At 43.8% G+C, this 15948-nt stretch overlaps 1 protein-coding gene across 2 annotated transcripts in view; it reads left to right on the top strand.

The window, feature by feature from the left end:
- LOC139375052 (A kinase (PRKA) anchor protein 6) overlaps nt 1-15948 on the top strand; it is a 181932-nt gene that overhangs the window by 122659 nt on the left and 43325 nt on the right. The window lies entirely within an intron of this gene.

Here is a 15948-nt window from a genome sequence, read left to right as displayed (position 1 = left end):
GATGGAATACAGGTTTGTTATTAAAGCACATGAAAGTTCAAGTGTTCCTGAAGGCATTTCTGCCAAAAACAACGCATTTTGATAAAAAATACATGTTTTTGTTCAAATGCCTCTCCTGTGAAGTAGTGATGTGCGACATACAGTATGCCTAGTTTCCTGAAAAGGTCACAAATGGTGTCTGGAAGTGTGTTCCACAGCTATGAAGCCGCGCAACTGAAAGCCCTGTCACCCATAGTTTTTAGTCTGCTGTGGGGCTGCTGAAGGGAGACAGACCTGGAGGAGCGAAGGGTGCGTGTGGGGCAGGAGTGTAGAATGAGGTCAGACAGGTACTTGGGTCCAGAGTTGTGGATAGCTTGGTAGGAGTGAACCAGGATTTGGCAGTCAATGCATGAGCACATGGGGAGCCAGTGGAGGTTGAACAGCACTGGAATGATGTGCTCGTGGGGGGAGATGTGGGTGAGGAAATGTGCAGCACAGTTATGGACATATTGCAGCCTTTTTAAGCACTTGGCAGATGTATCAAGTCACTCTGTCAAATAGCACACCCAGGTTGCGAACCTCACTGGACACCATCAATATTGAGGCTGTAGCTGCTGGTGTTGTTTTTAACGGTGCGAGTGCCAATCAGGATGTCCTCTGTCTTTCTGCAGTTTCACTGCAGGAAACTCAACTGCATCCATGCTTCAATGTCCTGTAGGCAGCTGACCAGGAGTGCAGTGACATTGACAGTGTTTGTGGAAGCATACAGCTGAGTGTCGTCAGCATAAACGTGAAAGCCCAGTCGGTGTTTCCTCAAGATGTTTCCCAGTGGCAGCATGTAGATACAAAACAGTAGTGGCCCCAGGACCGAGTTTTGAGGGACCCCCTGTGTCTAACCTACTAGGACCAATGGCTAGAAACTGGTAATGATTAGTGAGGTAGGACCTGAACCAGTCCAGTACACTATCTGACAGGTCCAGGAGCTTCTCCATGCGGTCCAGCAGGATGGCATGGCTGACTGTGTTGAATACTCCACTGAGGATCAGCAGTATGAGTATGCTGGCAGCCCCAGAGTCAGCATTCACAAGGAGGTCATTGGTGACCCTTACCAGGGCAGTCTCTGTGCTGTGTCTAGCTCTGAAACCCAACTGGTGACTTACACAACTGGTGACTTACTCACTGATTTACACTAGCATGATGTTGATTCCGCTGCGAATGTTGATTGGATTGGACTCTGTAAATAGAACACATAGGCCAGTCACTGTAGCCTCTGCGGTAGTTAGCTAGCTAGCGGTTTAAAAATAATTATATCACAATATAGTCGGCTTCACCAAAAAAACATTTCCTGTCAACAAAAGCAATTGTATAATCTCTAGGTGTCACGCCCTGACCTTAGAGAGCCTTTTTATGTCTCTATTTGGTTTGGTCAGGGTTTGATTTGGGTGGGCATTCTATGTTCTTTATTTCTTTGTTTCTGGCCGAGTGTGGTTCCCAATCAGAGGCAGCTGTCTATCGTCGTCTCTGATTGGGGATCATACTTAGGCAGCCCTTTTCCCTCTGTTCGGTCGTTGTATTCTTTATTGTTTTGTCTTTTCTAAGGTTTCACTTCGTTAATAAATTATGTGGAACTCAAAGAACGCTACGCCTTGGTCTCATCCTTCCGACGACACCCGTTACACTAGGAAATCTACTTATCATACATAAAGTGAAATGTGTCCCTAGCGATCAAATAAACGTCAGAATCCAACTCGTGTCCAAACCGCACCATATTCCTGTAAACAATGGTAGGTTTCGTGGTAGGAAGTCTCACGTGATGAGCGTGGTCTAATGGCAGTCCGCTGTCTAACTCCTCAGGATTATGGTTAGGTTTGGACAAAAGTTGGATTCTGATGTTTATTTGACACATTTCACTTTATGTCTGGTAAGTAGAAGTCCTAGAGAGAATACATGTGCTTTTGTTGACAGGAGACTTTTTTATGTTGGTGAAGCCGGCTATATTGTGGCATGGTTATTTTCCGTCGCCAACCACCAGAATACATAACACATTGGTTATTAGACTCTGCCAGTTTTGACGTCACTTTGCTTAACCAATATGGAGTAACCCTATGAAAGGAGCTATTTACCTAGCTATGCACACATATGTTTGATCATGTGGCTGATCTTGTCTCTCTGTAGTGAGGCTCCAGCCTGACATAGACCTTCTGGTCCAAACGTTGCATGCAATATGACAGCATTCAACAGTGTGAATATGAGTGTTTATTTCCTTTCTATCTCTAGTGAGGCCTCTGCAATACTACCGTTCCCCCTTCTCTACTCTATCTCCTGCTGCTACCTACAGTCAAGGTCAAATTAAAAAGCCCATTTGTATCTCTAATTCTCTCAATGGCCAGAGTTAAGAGATGCTCCGTAATGGATTGGACTTAAAATAAGTGTTTTCCTCTCTAAACACACATTAGAGACTGAGCTAGTCCCCAAACAAGAGGCCAGACAGCCAGTCATCACCCGAGTCCCCATACCACCCAGACCAGCTCACACATCTCTCTCTCTCTCTCCGCCTCCCTCTCTACTGAGGGCTCTCTCCTTGCTTTTTCGTTCTCTCTCTCTTTCTTAATCTTTTTCTCTATCAACCTGGACTGAAACTCAAGCAGAGGTGTTAAATTGATAGTTACTTTAATTTGACTTAACGAGCAGAGCAGGCTTGACTGTATATAAACGTGAAAGCCTTAGCTAGCCTCTTTCAGTCGCCCTGCCCCTCCATCTATCCTCCCGCCTGCCTGCCTTCTCCCTCTCTCTCTCTCTCTCTCTCCCGTTCTTTCTCTGCCTGGCCAGTGTGCCCTGTGGATGGTTCCATTGGAGTCCAGCTAATTACTGTGGTTATCTAGGACTCCCCCACCGCTAGATTCTAATTTCAAATAGCCCATGGTGCTTGGTGGTAGACGCAGCACACATGGCTGAAGCGCAGGCAGGCAGCACGCCACGTAGCAACGCATGGCCCTTTCCATTTCAGACACCTGCTCATTAACGTTGCCTCCAAAACCAATCAGCCCGACGCTACATAGGTAGGCCGGATCCTATGGAGCTCTCCTCGCGTGACACCCCTGATTTCTACAGCTCATTTTCAACAAAAACACCCAATGATCTACTTAACACACGAGGCGTCTAATGCATGGCGAATTGAACGGACGGATGGATGCTGAACTCAATCTGCCTGGGACCTGTGGATAGGTTCGTACCGTAACAGTAACAGCCTTGTTGTGAGCTGATCTCTTGCCTTCTGTGAGGTCTCCTACAGGACCTAGACTCCTCTGTATCATTTGTGGAGGTGAGAGATATTCAAACAGTAGTTTGAGGCCAACAATTAGGCTTGGGCGCATTGGGGAGACGCTCAAAGAGAGACGTGAGCGTGTCTAGTAGACGCTGCAGACGGCCCTGGTGCAGGTAAAGCCCTGACATGTAATTTAATATGTGGAGAGACGAGAGCACTGGGACTCTCATTATTGATCTGCAACACTGTTTGATTCACTGGAGTTAAGTTCTATGTTGCCATAACAACACTTGAAAGAGTAGATTGTAGTTGGTGTGCGCCTCCGTGCGTTTGTGTTTGGACATGGGCAGAGAGGAGGAGAGGGTGGTCGAAGTGGGAGAGGAGGATTCTGCTCTTTCTCCTACCATGCTGGTCTGGATGACACTGACAGAGGTGGAGGAGGGAGAAGGAGGGAGGATGGAACACATCAAGAACATTATAGAAGGACTTGAAGGGCTTGTAAACAGAGAAATTGATGATGAGAGAATGGATCTTTCGTGAGCTGGACATTTTTTATGTTCGGGTTAGATAATCAAATATTAATTTGTGGGTGCTTATATTTGTCCTATTTCACACATGTACAAGTGTGTATTAATACACGTGTGAATTGGAAATGTGTTTCTTGGATATCCCACCTCAGAGAGTGGGGTCACAGCCAAGGGTCCAGGGTTCCGGTCTTGAAGCACGGTTTCGACTGCTCCTCGTCTTGCTTCGTTACTGCAGTTTAACTAATGCCCGGGCCAGAAAGACAGTTTCCATAGACGGCCATATAGAGAATTCAGATTTGAAAATTCCTTAAAAGACACTTTAGTCATTACCTTTTGTGCACAAAACTTCCATTGAATTGTTCAAAGAGTTGTCGCTGAGGCCGATTCCCCCCGCCCCCCCCATCACTCAGCTAGGTTTCCATCCAATTGGCGACAGATGTTCATGTGAATATTCTAAAATCCACACAAGAACATTATGCCCATTTTCCCACCAGAGATGTGTTTCCATCAAATTGACTTGTTGGGGATAAAAGGCTGTGTGTGATGGTGTAGTGCACATACAAATACCTTTTGTGGTTAAATACCCATGTACTGAATAAAAGATACAAGTTAAATAGGTGTCTACTGAATGTTTTCTCACAAAAACTTAATTGCATTATATAGCTAGTGTGCCCACTGGTGTTAGCCAACAGCTCACAGATACAATGCAGGTATAGCCTACATGATGAGATTATTATGGACAAATGAACAAAATAATGTTTATTTGTCAAACGGCAGTCAAGCATCGATGATCATGTCACCAGAATAAGACCCTCGATAAGTAGGAGCAGCAAGCTCATCACCTTGCACTTTCACCACCCTGTAAAGTTCATCACAACTTATTTCATCTGTAGCTTAATAAGCTGCATGCTTTCCCGACGAGTCGTAGTGGGAGGACCACACATGTCATCGTGTGACTCCATGTTTACTTCGATAGGATGGTTATAATATCAATATTTGCACGTAATAGCATTTCCACCAACATGTATTGCATAGTTCATTTTACCAACACAAAAAGATCCCACGTTGTCTAGCGAATTTTATTTTGTCGACACATTGTTTCCATCAGGCCTTTATCCGACACTTTACTCGAAACCTGGTGACAGCCGAAGATATTGATATTTTATATTCATCCAATGTCTGCCATGTTTTTGGATACCGTTGTGACATCGTCGCTGCTCGCGCTACACTGAGTGCTAATGTGCATGTGAATTTGGGCCATATAAATCAGACGCAACCCCGACATAGACAGGCCATGAATCGGTTCATGCGAACGTGAGTCGATTACGTTGAAAACAAAGCTCGGATATGTTGGACACAGTCTCTAGTTCTTTTATACCTCAGTGGTCACGGCCAGCGGGGGGGGGGGGGGGGGGGGGGGACTGATTGATTGAAACAGTGTCGGACTCGGCCAGGAATCAAAATGAATGACTTCCCAAAATCGGCCCAAATACATCAGGCCCTTTCCATCTACCGGAATTCATCCGACTTTGCCGGCATCTTACCAGAAGTGGCCCGACGCTAATTTAAATAAATGTATACAAAATTACCCGATTTAGTCATTTTAAATGTTACTATTATACATTTTATACATACAAATACCATCCACAAAGTTTTCGTAGGGGCGGGTAAAACCTTCCGTGCGGCCTTGTGAGAGATGAAGGTCAAGAGCCTTGCGTCCTCCGAAACACAACCTTGCCAAGCCACACTGCTTCTTGACACAATGCCAACGTAACCCGGAAGCCGGCCGCACCAATGTGTCCGAGGAAACTAGTGTTTCTGGCAACCGTGTCAACGTGCATGCGCCCTGACCGCCACAGGAGTCGCTAGAGCGCGATGGGACAAGGACATCCCAGCCGGCCAAACACTCCCCTAACCCGGACAACACTGGGCCAATTGTGCATCGCCTTGCACTGCGATACAGTGTCTTAGACCACTGCACCACTTACTTACACACTGCACCACTTACTTTGTGCAAGGCAAATTGCCTTGCACAAAGTATCAAAATACTACTTAAACAGGAAATAAATATTTTTTGATCACAGAAACAATAAGAAAATATGGAAAAATACATAAATAATAAAATGGTAATTATATAAAGCAGCCCATGTAATCATCTGCCAGATACATTTGGGCCAGATAACTCACACCAGAATTTGCCAGAGCTCAATCCTTGCATCCTAACCATAAATACTGCTGAAGGCGGGCCACATGACGTCAGCCGGAATCGGCCCAGATCTACACGATCGTCGTATGGAGTAGACCAAAGCGCAGCGTGGTTAGAATACATTCTTCTTTATTAATGAACAACAAAACGAATAAGACGACCATGACCGCTATATAAACAATGCGCTAACGTATAACATAGACAATATCCCACGAAATACCCAAAGAAGATGGCTGCCTAAATATGGTTCCCAATCAGAGACAACGATAAACACCTGCCTCTAATTGAGAACCAATCTAGGCAACCATAGACCTACATAAACACCTAGATGGAAACAACCCCATAAACCTACAAAACCCCTAGACAGTCCTAACACCCTAGATGAGACAAAAACACACATACCACCCTCGTCACACTCTGACCTAACCAAAATATATAAAGAAAACAAAGAATACTCAGGTCAGGGCGTGACACTACTGTGCTAGCTGGGTACTGTTGGCTTAAGCAGTCATGTTCTGTGCACAGTAGAATACATTGTACTTTCTATAATGTATATGTATATATATATGGGAGAACATATATATATATATATGCCCCTCTGAATGAGAGCAGATGAGAAAGAGTATGTCTTGTGTGGTCACTAAACAGGACTGGAAACTGAATCCACGCCCAGTCTTTTGACGTTAGAATAGAGACTCCAGTCAGATTGTTAAAGCAGGAGAGAGGACCTCCGTTTCAGACGGTACTCTTAGGCGGCCACCAGATGGCACACTTTCTCCCATCAACCAGCCAGTCACTTTACATGGCAAGGTTAGACAGTGGGAGAGGGGAAAGTTTGGGTAAGAGACCTCGAACCAGTGCTTTGTGACCCACCCTAAACATATCCTTGATCACATAGAATTACACAAATAATCCATATAGAATTACATATAAAATAGGCTACATATAGGGTTATAGGATTTACAGTATGCTCAAACACCTGCTCAAAGACCTGTGTATAATTCTGTATTTTGCCAAATATTAGGTAAGCTAATTGGGTTTTTGAAGGCTTTCTTGTGTGTGTTTGTTTGTTTATTCCAAGACATCAGTAGCAGGCCTAAAATTATTTGACAGTTAACCTTCTCCATATCAAATATAGGCTTCGTTGGCAGTTCATAAAATCTAGGCAGGAAATAGGGAATTGAAGCCCTTGAGATTGTGAATTTTGTAGTTTCCAAATATTTTGTTGTCAGCACTTCTGATGGAGTCCCATTATACCATATGCATAATTCAGAAATACAAATATCTTTGTTGACAAGAGCAAAGCACATCATTTACAAGTCTGTCTAGTTGGGCTAAATTCAGGCCTGGGAATTAGGAGATTAATTAATAAAGCATTGCCCCGACTGGCTCGTTGCTTTTTCATCAATAACACTGCGGCTGAACGCAGCCCTAGTGATTTTCACACCCAGGAGAGAGACAGGGCTATGAGAGAGAGAACACAGTGCTGCTAATGCAAAGGTTAGACTCTCAGAGGCAAGAAAAAACATCCCCTTCAGAAATAATCATTGACATGTATTCATGTTGAATGAGAGAGGGAATGATAAATGAGGTCCAGACAACACACTACATTGGGTCACACTTTATTTTGATAGTTTGGATTGTCCATCTATACATGCTCTACAGATGGTCATACTATCAACAAACAATCTGTTGACAAGCAACTGCTTGCTAAGGTCAAAGTTAGGTTTAAAATAAGGGTTAGGGTAAGAGTTAAGTTTAAGGTTTTGATAAAGGTTAGAGCTAGTAGATTGTTTGTTGAAATGTTACTGATCGTGTAGATGGTCTGTAGAGCATCTACAGATGGACTGACTATCCAAATTAAGTGTTACCATACATTGCTATCATTTTAGAATACAGTATATAAACTTGCCTGTAATTCAACATGCACTAACGGTTGGTATTTCATATCCAATCAGAAATTCTGACTCAATTTGTCTGCAATTCATACAGAAACCAACCATCCATGTTCAGTATTAGTGATGTTTTAAAGTCTATTTGGTCTTTTACTCATAGAATGGCAAACAGGTTGAGTCAATATGCTGAGAGCTTTGGTGGCTGGCAGGCATGACAGACTCTCTGAGAGGGAGTGGGAGAGTGGAGGGTTTACTGGATAGTGGATGGGTATGGGGATGGAAGGAGGGAGGGAGGGAGGGAGGGAGGGAGGGAGGGAGGGAGGGAGGGAGGGAGGGAGGGAGGGAGGGAGGGAGGGATATGGATGGAGGGAGGGAGGGATAGATGGTGGGAGATGGAGGGAGGGAGGGAGGGCTGGGGGGCTGGTGGTTTGGTCACTGACTGGTATGGTGGTGGCTAGAATTCCTAAGCCTGCTGTTTCTTTTCTGGGCCATGCCTCTGAAAACTAGTAGCAGCTTATGTCCTATCTCTCTTCCCCTCTCTATGCTCTATCCCCTGTCTTTTCTCTCTATCTCTCTCTCTCTCTCTCTCTCTCTCTCTCTCTCTCTCTCTCGCTTTCTCTGCGAGTCTCTTTAGTCCTCTCTCTGAGTCTTGCTCTCTCTCTACCCCTCTCGTCTCTCTCGTCACTCTCTCTCCCTCCTCTTTCTCTCTCTGTTAGCCCATTGAAAAAAAGAGCATTTCCCTGTAGCTAGGCAATGGAGCAGCATTAGCATTTCATCCAGAAGAAGCACTGTGGGAACTTTGCAAAGTTTACTCATACAGCATGAAAGCATTGGTGGGGGGTTGGGCTTGCTACTCTAATTGTTAGCAAAAACTTCCATGGCACTGAGGTTTGCAGAGGGAAAGGGAGAATGCACTGCGTCGGTATACCACCAACATATTAGGGGACATATTACAGATGGTTGGCTTGATTTTGGATTGCTTTTAGGCTGAAGGATGATTTTAATGGCATTTTGATGTAGTGATGTAATCTTGGCCCTCTTTCATTACTCCTGAAGAGAACTGTTAGCTGCTCTGAATGGCAAGGCAAACAACACGGTTGTCTCTTTTTCCTTTCATTTTGTTGGCCACGCTCCAAAACGCTGGACAGAACGGCCAGGCAAGGCCTCAGAGTGCGCAGCTAGCCAGTAACAGACAACACCTGCCCTATAGACTTCACTGCACTTTCTGTACTCTCTCTCTCTCTCTCTCTCTCTCTCTCTCTCTCTGGCCCTCTCTTTCTCTCTCTCTCTCTCTCTCTCTCTCTCTCTCTCTCTCTCTCTCTCTCTCTCTCTCTCTCTCTCTCTTCAGAGATGGAGCCCCTCCCCAATTCAATAACAAGCAACATGTACAAACCAACCATGAAGCATACTGTGGAAACAGAGCTACAGCGTGACTTTTTCCAGTATATTTGAATATCAGCCAGTTTCCCAAGGTGGTGTCTGCTGTTGCTGTATTCATTGTTAGCCACCAAGTCAGCAGTGACATTCTAATCTGGGTGGGGACGGCCAGCCTTCCTTCGCCCACCCTGAAGCTACTATAGGAAGACGGTGGCTGGCTCATTACAAACAAGAGCGTAAACCTGCCGGTCTGTGTCTGAAATAACACCCTATTCCGTATGTAGTGCACTTTTGGTGTCCGGAATGGCACCCTATTACCTGAATAGTGCACTACTTTTGTCTAGAGCCATATGGACACGGGTCAGAGTGCATTACATAAGGACCAGGGTGTCGTCCCAAGCAGACGTATCCTGTATACAGAGCACCACTACAGGGGTACGCCGATTCTGTTGCGAAAACATTTATTGAACGGAAGCAAACGAAACGTGGCGGGACCTAACTGGATTTGTCCAATAGAAACTTCAGTTTTGCAACTGCTTGGACTAATGATTACACCCCAGGACACTATCTGTATGCATCTCATACTGCGCTTTATTCTCTATGTAGTACCATGGCCCATAGGGGTTTGGTCAAATGTAGTGCTCTATATAGGGAATAGGGAGCCATTTGGGATGCACCCTCTGTCTTCCACTTAAAGTAAGCTCCAGCCAACCTGACAGTTAGACACACACAGAAAAATGATACCAAGCCAGAGAACGAAGAAAACATTCCTTAATTAATGACAGATTACATTTCCATGCTTCAGAACACAGAAATTACACAAAGCTATGAGCCGATCCTAATTTCCAATGTAATTGTTGCATCATGTTGCTCCATCCTCATATAAACATTTCAACATTTTCATTGTTTTTCTTCATTTTATTTTTTGGGGCGGGTTTTGGAAAAAATACCCCAAAAAACTGTGATGGGTTTTAACATTTTTAAAAACACATGGAAATGTTAAATCACTTTAAGCTCCCACATAAAAGTGTCAGGGCTTGGAACTTGTAATACTCTAGGTGTATTGGGGTTGTGAGAGTTTCAGTTTGGAGGTTCGTTCTCTGCTCTGTGAAGTAGTTTCCCCAGCTCTGAGCCAGCATTGCAGTGTTGTAGAACTCCTCAGGGATGCCCCTCTGTCTCACCTGCTGTTTGAGGAAATGTGTAGAAGCAGCTCTAGCAGTCCTTCAAAGAAACTCACTCAGACTGAGGAGAAATATTGAATATAACACTACCAGGGTCAAGTAACAGCGTTGTAAAGAATTTTTTGGGGTCTTTTCCAACGCTGTTATATTAATCAGGATTTCATCTGGTCCTAGGGGGATGTTGGTGGTGCGTTTAGAAGGTTTTGTTCTGTCAGTCATCATAAAGGGAAAGCAGGCTTCGGTGATTCTGACTCTAACTGTTCTGTGTTAGCTCAAGGTTCCTGTTGTATCAGAGGTTTCCATGCATGGATGGATGGTGTTAGACCTATTTCCCCTTTAGCTGAAGCATATTGCCTCCTAGAAGTATAGGTGCATGTGCTCTATACAATCAGTAGATATATGACTATATGAGAAGTGAGCAGACATTACAGAAATGGCCACATAAAATACTTCTATATTTTCATTACTCCATGCTGTCACAATTCATAGTGATTTGTTTGCATCTTTGACAATGTATTCATTTTCAACCATCTGACATTTATAAGACACATTCAGTATCTCATTATAGAGCACTGTGACCCTCAGTGCTCGGCCTGTCAAATACCTTAGGCACAATCCCAGCATAGATGTCCACGGATGTCCTCTTCCCTTCCCAGACATTACAGCATCGTCTCCCCGTGTATAGAGTCCCTCCCTCCCAGCCGCCTCTTCTCCAACCCCCCTGCCTCCACCCTGCTCCCTCCCTGCCAACAGCAGGCCTTTTTGTATAGGGGAATTCACTCTGGATTTCACTCTACAATTAATGTGAAAGCAGCATAATGCCTGCGTGACTCCCGGTGCCTAGTGGTGCGCCATTTATCATCACAGTTTTACATTGACCTTGACACCCACTTCATTAGAATAAAGATTGTCTACCATTTAGGTTACATTGTTCCTCTGCGCACAGAGCCCATGCAAATTCTGGCTGCCAGAGAGACGGCGAGAGAGGAAGGAGAGAGACAGGAAGGAGTGAGAGTGAGCGAGGAGAGGAAAGAGAGGAGCGGCCACTCTGTCAGAGGTCATCTGCATTAAATGATTGCAGCTATTTTCCAACTGCTTCTTTTCATTCGGTTCAATTCAGCCCCCCCCCAACTCTCACTCTCTTTCTCTCTCTCTCTCTCTCTCTCTCTCTCTCTCTCTCTCTCTCTCTCTCTCTCTCTCTCTCTCTTCTCACTCTTTCCCCCATGGATGGACAGGGCTAAAAGGAGGAATTGAACTATTTTCAGTCAGCCAGGCTCCTAGCCGCTCCAAGGAAGGCTTTTTAATGATCTTTAAATAGGAACTCTTAATTGTCTGCTAAGAAATGCTTGGTTAGGACTGAGACAGAGGGAGAAAATGGAGGGATTTTTCTCCGCCCTCTCTCTCACTCGTTCCCCCCTCCCTCTCTCTCTCTCTCTCCATGGTCCTCCTCCACAAAATAAACTTTCTCTTGTATTCTGTTGACAAAGGAGTCACTTTTCTAGGGGCTGCTCTGTATCAGAGCGAGAGCTCCTCAGCCTGCGTAGGAGGCTGGTCTTTTTCAGGGAGGACGCAAGGCGTCTAGAAAGAGGACCAGAGGAGAAAACGTCTCTCTTTCTTCCCTCCCTCCCTCCTCCCTCCTTCGCTTCCATCATTCCATAGGGTCTTAATGAATCCCCATGATTCCCCCACATCAGTCACAATAAGACTGCCCCACTGGACGGAGAGGAGAGGGAAGCAGAGGAGAGAATAGGAGAGAGGGACTGTGAAGGGAAAACCTTCCACGTGGATATATAAAATGTCTGCTCCATTGCAGCGCAGACCGCTGGTGATATAATTACAATTCAATTATTAATGAGTAATACTTAAAAAAGATTGTCTTATGATCTTCTATTAGTGGATTTGCAATTCATTTTAATATTTGTCATTTAATTTATATCATGGATAATGCAATAAAGGACCAATTAACAATGCATGGGCTATGTAATATGATTTCTCAGCTAATGCAAATGGAATAAGCTAGAAGAAAGAAACCCATTCAAAATCCTCAAATGTAATTTACTCGGCCAGTTCTGCCAATTTCAAATGACACTGCAGATTTTAATTTTTCCCCCCATCTCCATCAAAGGTAACACATTTATACTGATCAGGCCAGTGTGATATTCATTTACATGGCAAATTGTGAAGCAAAGTTATTACAGTATACTGAGCAGTCTACTGCTCTTATGCAGTGTTTTACCGTGAATGATTATCTATTAAACTACACAGGTGTCAGTTTAACAACCCTCCCAGTGTGTTCTGCTGGCTGGTTTATAGTTTCCTGTAGGATATGCACTTGTGATTAAACAAACTGGGCTGCTTAGCGATGCCTACCACCCAGCCAAACACTCCTTCTTGGCCTTGTCACTGAGGCCTAGCCAGGCAGAGCCAAAACTCCATAGCCATCCATGGTTTTTTTTTTTTTCCTCACTCACTAAAACATTGTGGTCTTGGCTGATTGCATTGTTTCCTGTGTTTGTCTGGTAAAGAAAAATCTGGTAAAGAAGAGAGAAAAGAGGAGTGGAGCGGCGTGGGCTGGGGTTTTGAGGACCTCTCTCCCGCCCCTCCCCTCTCTCATCGGGCTCTCAGATTCCTCCACACTGCATGCAGCTGAGCTTAGAACCCAGGGCTGGGATAAAGACTGTCTTTGTTTGTCACTGAATGGCATTAGACATGGGCTGCCTATGGGGTCACCAGAGAGAGAGAGAGAGAGAGAGAGAGGGAGAGAGAGAGAGAGAGGGAGAGAGAGGGCGGGAGAGAGAGAGAGAGAGAGGGAGAGAGAGAGAGAGAGAGAGAGAGAGAGTCAGAGAGACTCTCTCCCCCTCCGTGTTGTAGGGACAGGACCAACGATTATTCAACAATACACGTCCAACTGAGAGCAGTTGTTAGAAACAGAAGAAAAATATTATTTTGACCCTGATCATAGAATTTGAAAGGAGAAGCTATTGTAACCCCGTACATGTCCAGCAGCAAGTCTTTTTTTCTAACATGAAACATTTTCTGTAAAAGACCCTGCTGTTCCTTTTTTCTTTTTTCCAATCTGTGGGCTGACTGGGCACTTCTTTGTCTATTGATCCTCTTGTATTTCTCATTAGCACTTTGGAAATCTGTGTAATGCATCCTCTTTGGATGGAAGGAGGGAAAGAGGGAGGCAGAAATGTCTTGAAAGTGCGTGTCTGCTCGTCTATTGTTATCACCACTGTCCACAGTTATGACAGGGCCAGAATTCCCTTGGTTCCTTGTGCCTATAGCATCCTACTCTTCACTCAATCTTTTCTCCAAATTCATGGTTCCCTGAATGATCATATTGCTTGTTCAATTTGTTTTCTCCTTTTAAAATATATTTTTTTTATGATGTAAAGGTTTATTCTTCTCTTGTGTGTCTCATTAAAAACAGAATGATTCCACGCTAGATGAAATCTGGAATGGCCAGTGGAAATTCTCCTGGGTCTGTAGCTGACCCCAGAGTGACTGGGCACCTTGTTCTTAAACACTAAGCAGGGAAAAAAAGAAAAATGCTTGACTCACTGTGAGCTCAATGTGAGCCTTCTATACCAGTTGTAAAATGGCTTATTCTTCTGGTCACCATGGTGACAATTAACAGTGTTTCAAGGCCTTTTGTTCCAGTCCCGTTAGAGCAGATTTTTTTCAACGGGGTGATTTTCAGTACACAGACACACACACACACACACACACACACACACACACACACACAAAACAACTCAACAACTTAGCGCTTCCATTTTGCATAAACAGTCTAGAATTATATCTGAATCAAGGGTTTGATGTTTTCCTTTTTCTCTTTAAGTACACACTGAATATTTCTTCCTGTTCTTTCATGGCTGGAGCTTGTCCATCTATCAGGGAGACAGAGCCCCTCTCTCATCAGCTGTAGAAGCTGCACTCTCTCTCTCTCTCTCTCGCTCTCTCTCTCGCTCTCGCTCTCTTCAATGGAGGATTTCTCTCTCCCTCCTCTCTCCTCTCCCCAGCCCCTGTCTTCCTCTCCTTTGACACTGCCAACAGCAAATTGTAGGTAGTGAGGATGCCCCCCACCCCAAATTGATGAAGTAATTATCATATTTGTCTTCTTTGTTTTCTTAAGGCTTTGTTGGTTAAAGAGAACACATTCCCCACGGAGGATTCTCTTGAGTCAATCTCTACCACCACAGCACACTATGTTATGAGTTAGAGGTGGCCCATTCCATTGCTAGGCTTTATAAGCATTGAGATTTACAAGCTTAGTATTTACAAGCCCTGGAATATGTGAATATTCTGTTTTATTAATGCCATCTTTATGATTTAATATGTGGTAATGTTTCACCTTTAAAAAAGATCTATATTTAGATAGTATGATGATGTATATGCACAATACACCTGTTATTAGTGTGTTATTGTTGTACCAGTAAACAGTATATTGGTATGATTTTGGCAGCTAGCTGCAGCGTCCATTGTACTTTGTTGGATGTTAACTGTGAGTTTTCATAGAGGCTGGTTTGTGGTGGCTGGCAGTAATGTGTTAACTATATAACTGTGTATAAATTCATTTAAATACGGAGGCATCCGACTCACTTCATGGAGTCTTACTTCTGTTGTCTCAACACGTTACAGACTCTGAACAAACTTTCATTTAATGGATAAGATGAATCTACAAAAATGCATTAAATCTTTTCATGTATGACTGCATTTCTGCTGACATTTCCAGTCTTTCGTACTCATTAATATGTGGAATGAATTAAAGTTATGATTGCTTGTTGATTTTCCTCATCTATTTTCATGTGACTCGCTTTTTTTTTGGAGAGCACACAGTTCTTTTCCATTCCACCCCCCTACCCCCCACTTCATTCCACCACGCCCCCTCTCTCTCTCTTTCTGTCAACCCCTCATAGACCCGTCACTCCAACTAAGTTAGACACTATTTTCTTAAAGCTCGTCTTCATCCAGCACCAAGTCATGAAAATGGCCTTCAATGTTGTGTTCAACACGAAAAAAATATATAGTATATTTTCACATCATGACAGCAATTGCACCGGCGTACTATATTACATGTTTCATAACTTCATCCTATGATCCTACCAGAGCTATTTCACAAAGTTAAGGTATGCAGATCCTTGGCTATTCTAGCTCAGACAGAGACTGGAGGCTATAACTCACCAGTGCGTTCAGTGTATTTGATCAAAGATCCTTCTCAGCATTAATCTCAAAGTTCTGGATCTCATGCATTTTAATCACTTATCTACTTTATTCTCCTGTAATGTTTTGACTTTCGATCAATGATGTGCCATTTTTAAACAAAAGAAGACTCGGAAAATCAATATTTGCTGTCAACAAATAAATTGGATCATTTCCTGATAGTTAGATGGTAACACATTTACTTTTACATGCGGCGCTATTAAAAATCTGAAAGGGATGAATGGCTTCAGAGGAAGTGTGATACCATCTCCATCAAAAAAAAAGCGACAATGAAAAATGGTTTCTGGACTGA

Source organism: Oncorhynchus clarkii, chromosome 19 (genome assembly GCF_045791955.1).
Source record: "Oncorhynchus clarkii lewisi isolate Uvic-CL-2024 chromosome 19, UVic_Ocla_1.0, whole genome shotgun sequence".
Classification (NCBI taxonomy): Eukaryota; Metazoa; Chordata; class Actinopteri; order Salmoniformes; family Salmonidae; genus Oncorhynchus; species Oncorhynchus clarkii.
Note: the sequence above shows the minus strand (reverse complement) of the source record. Positions and strands in the feature narration are given on the sequence as shown.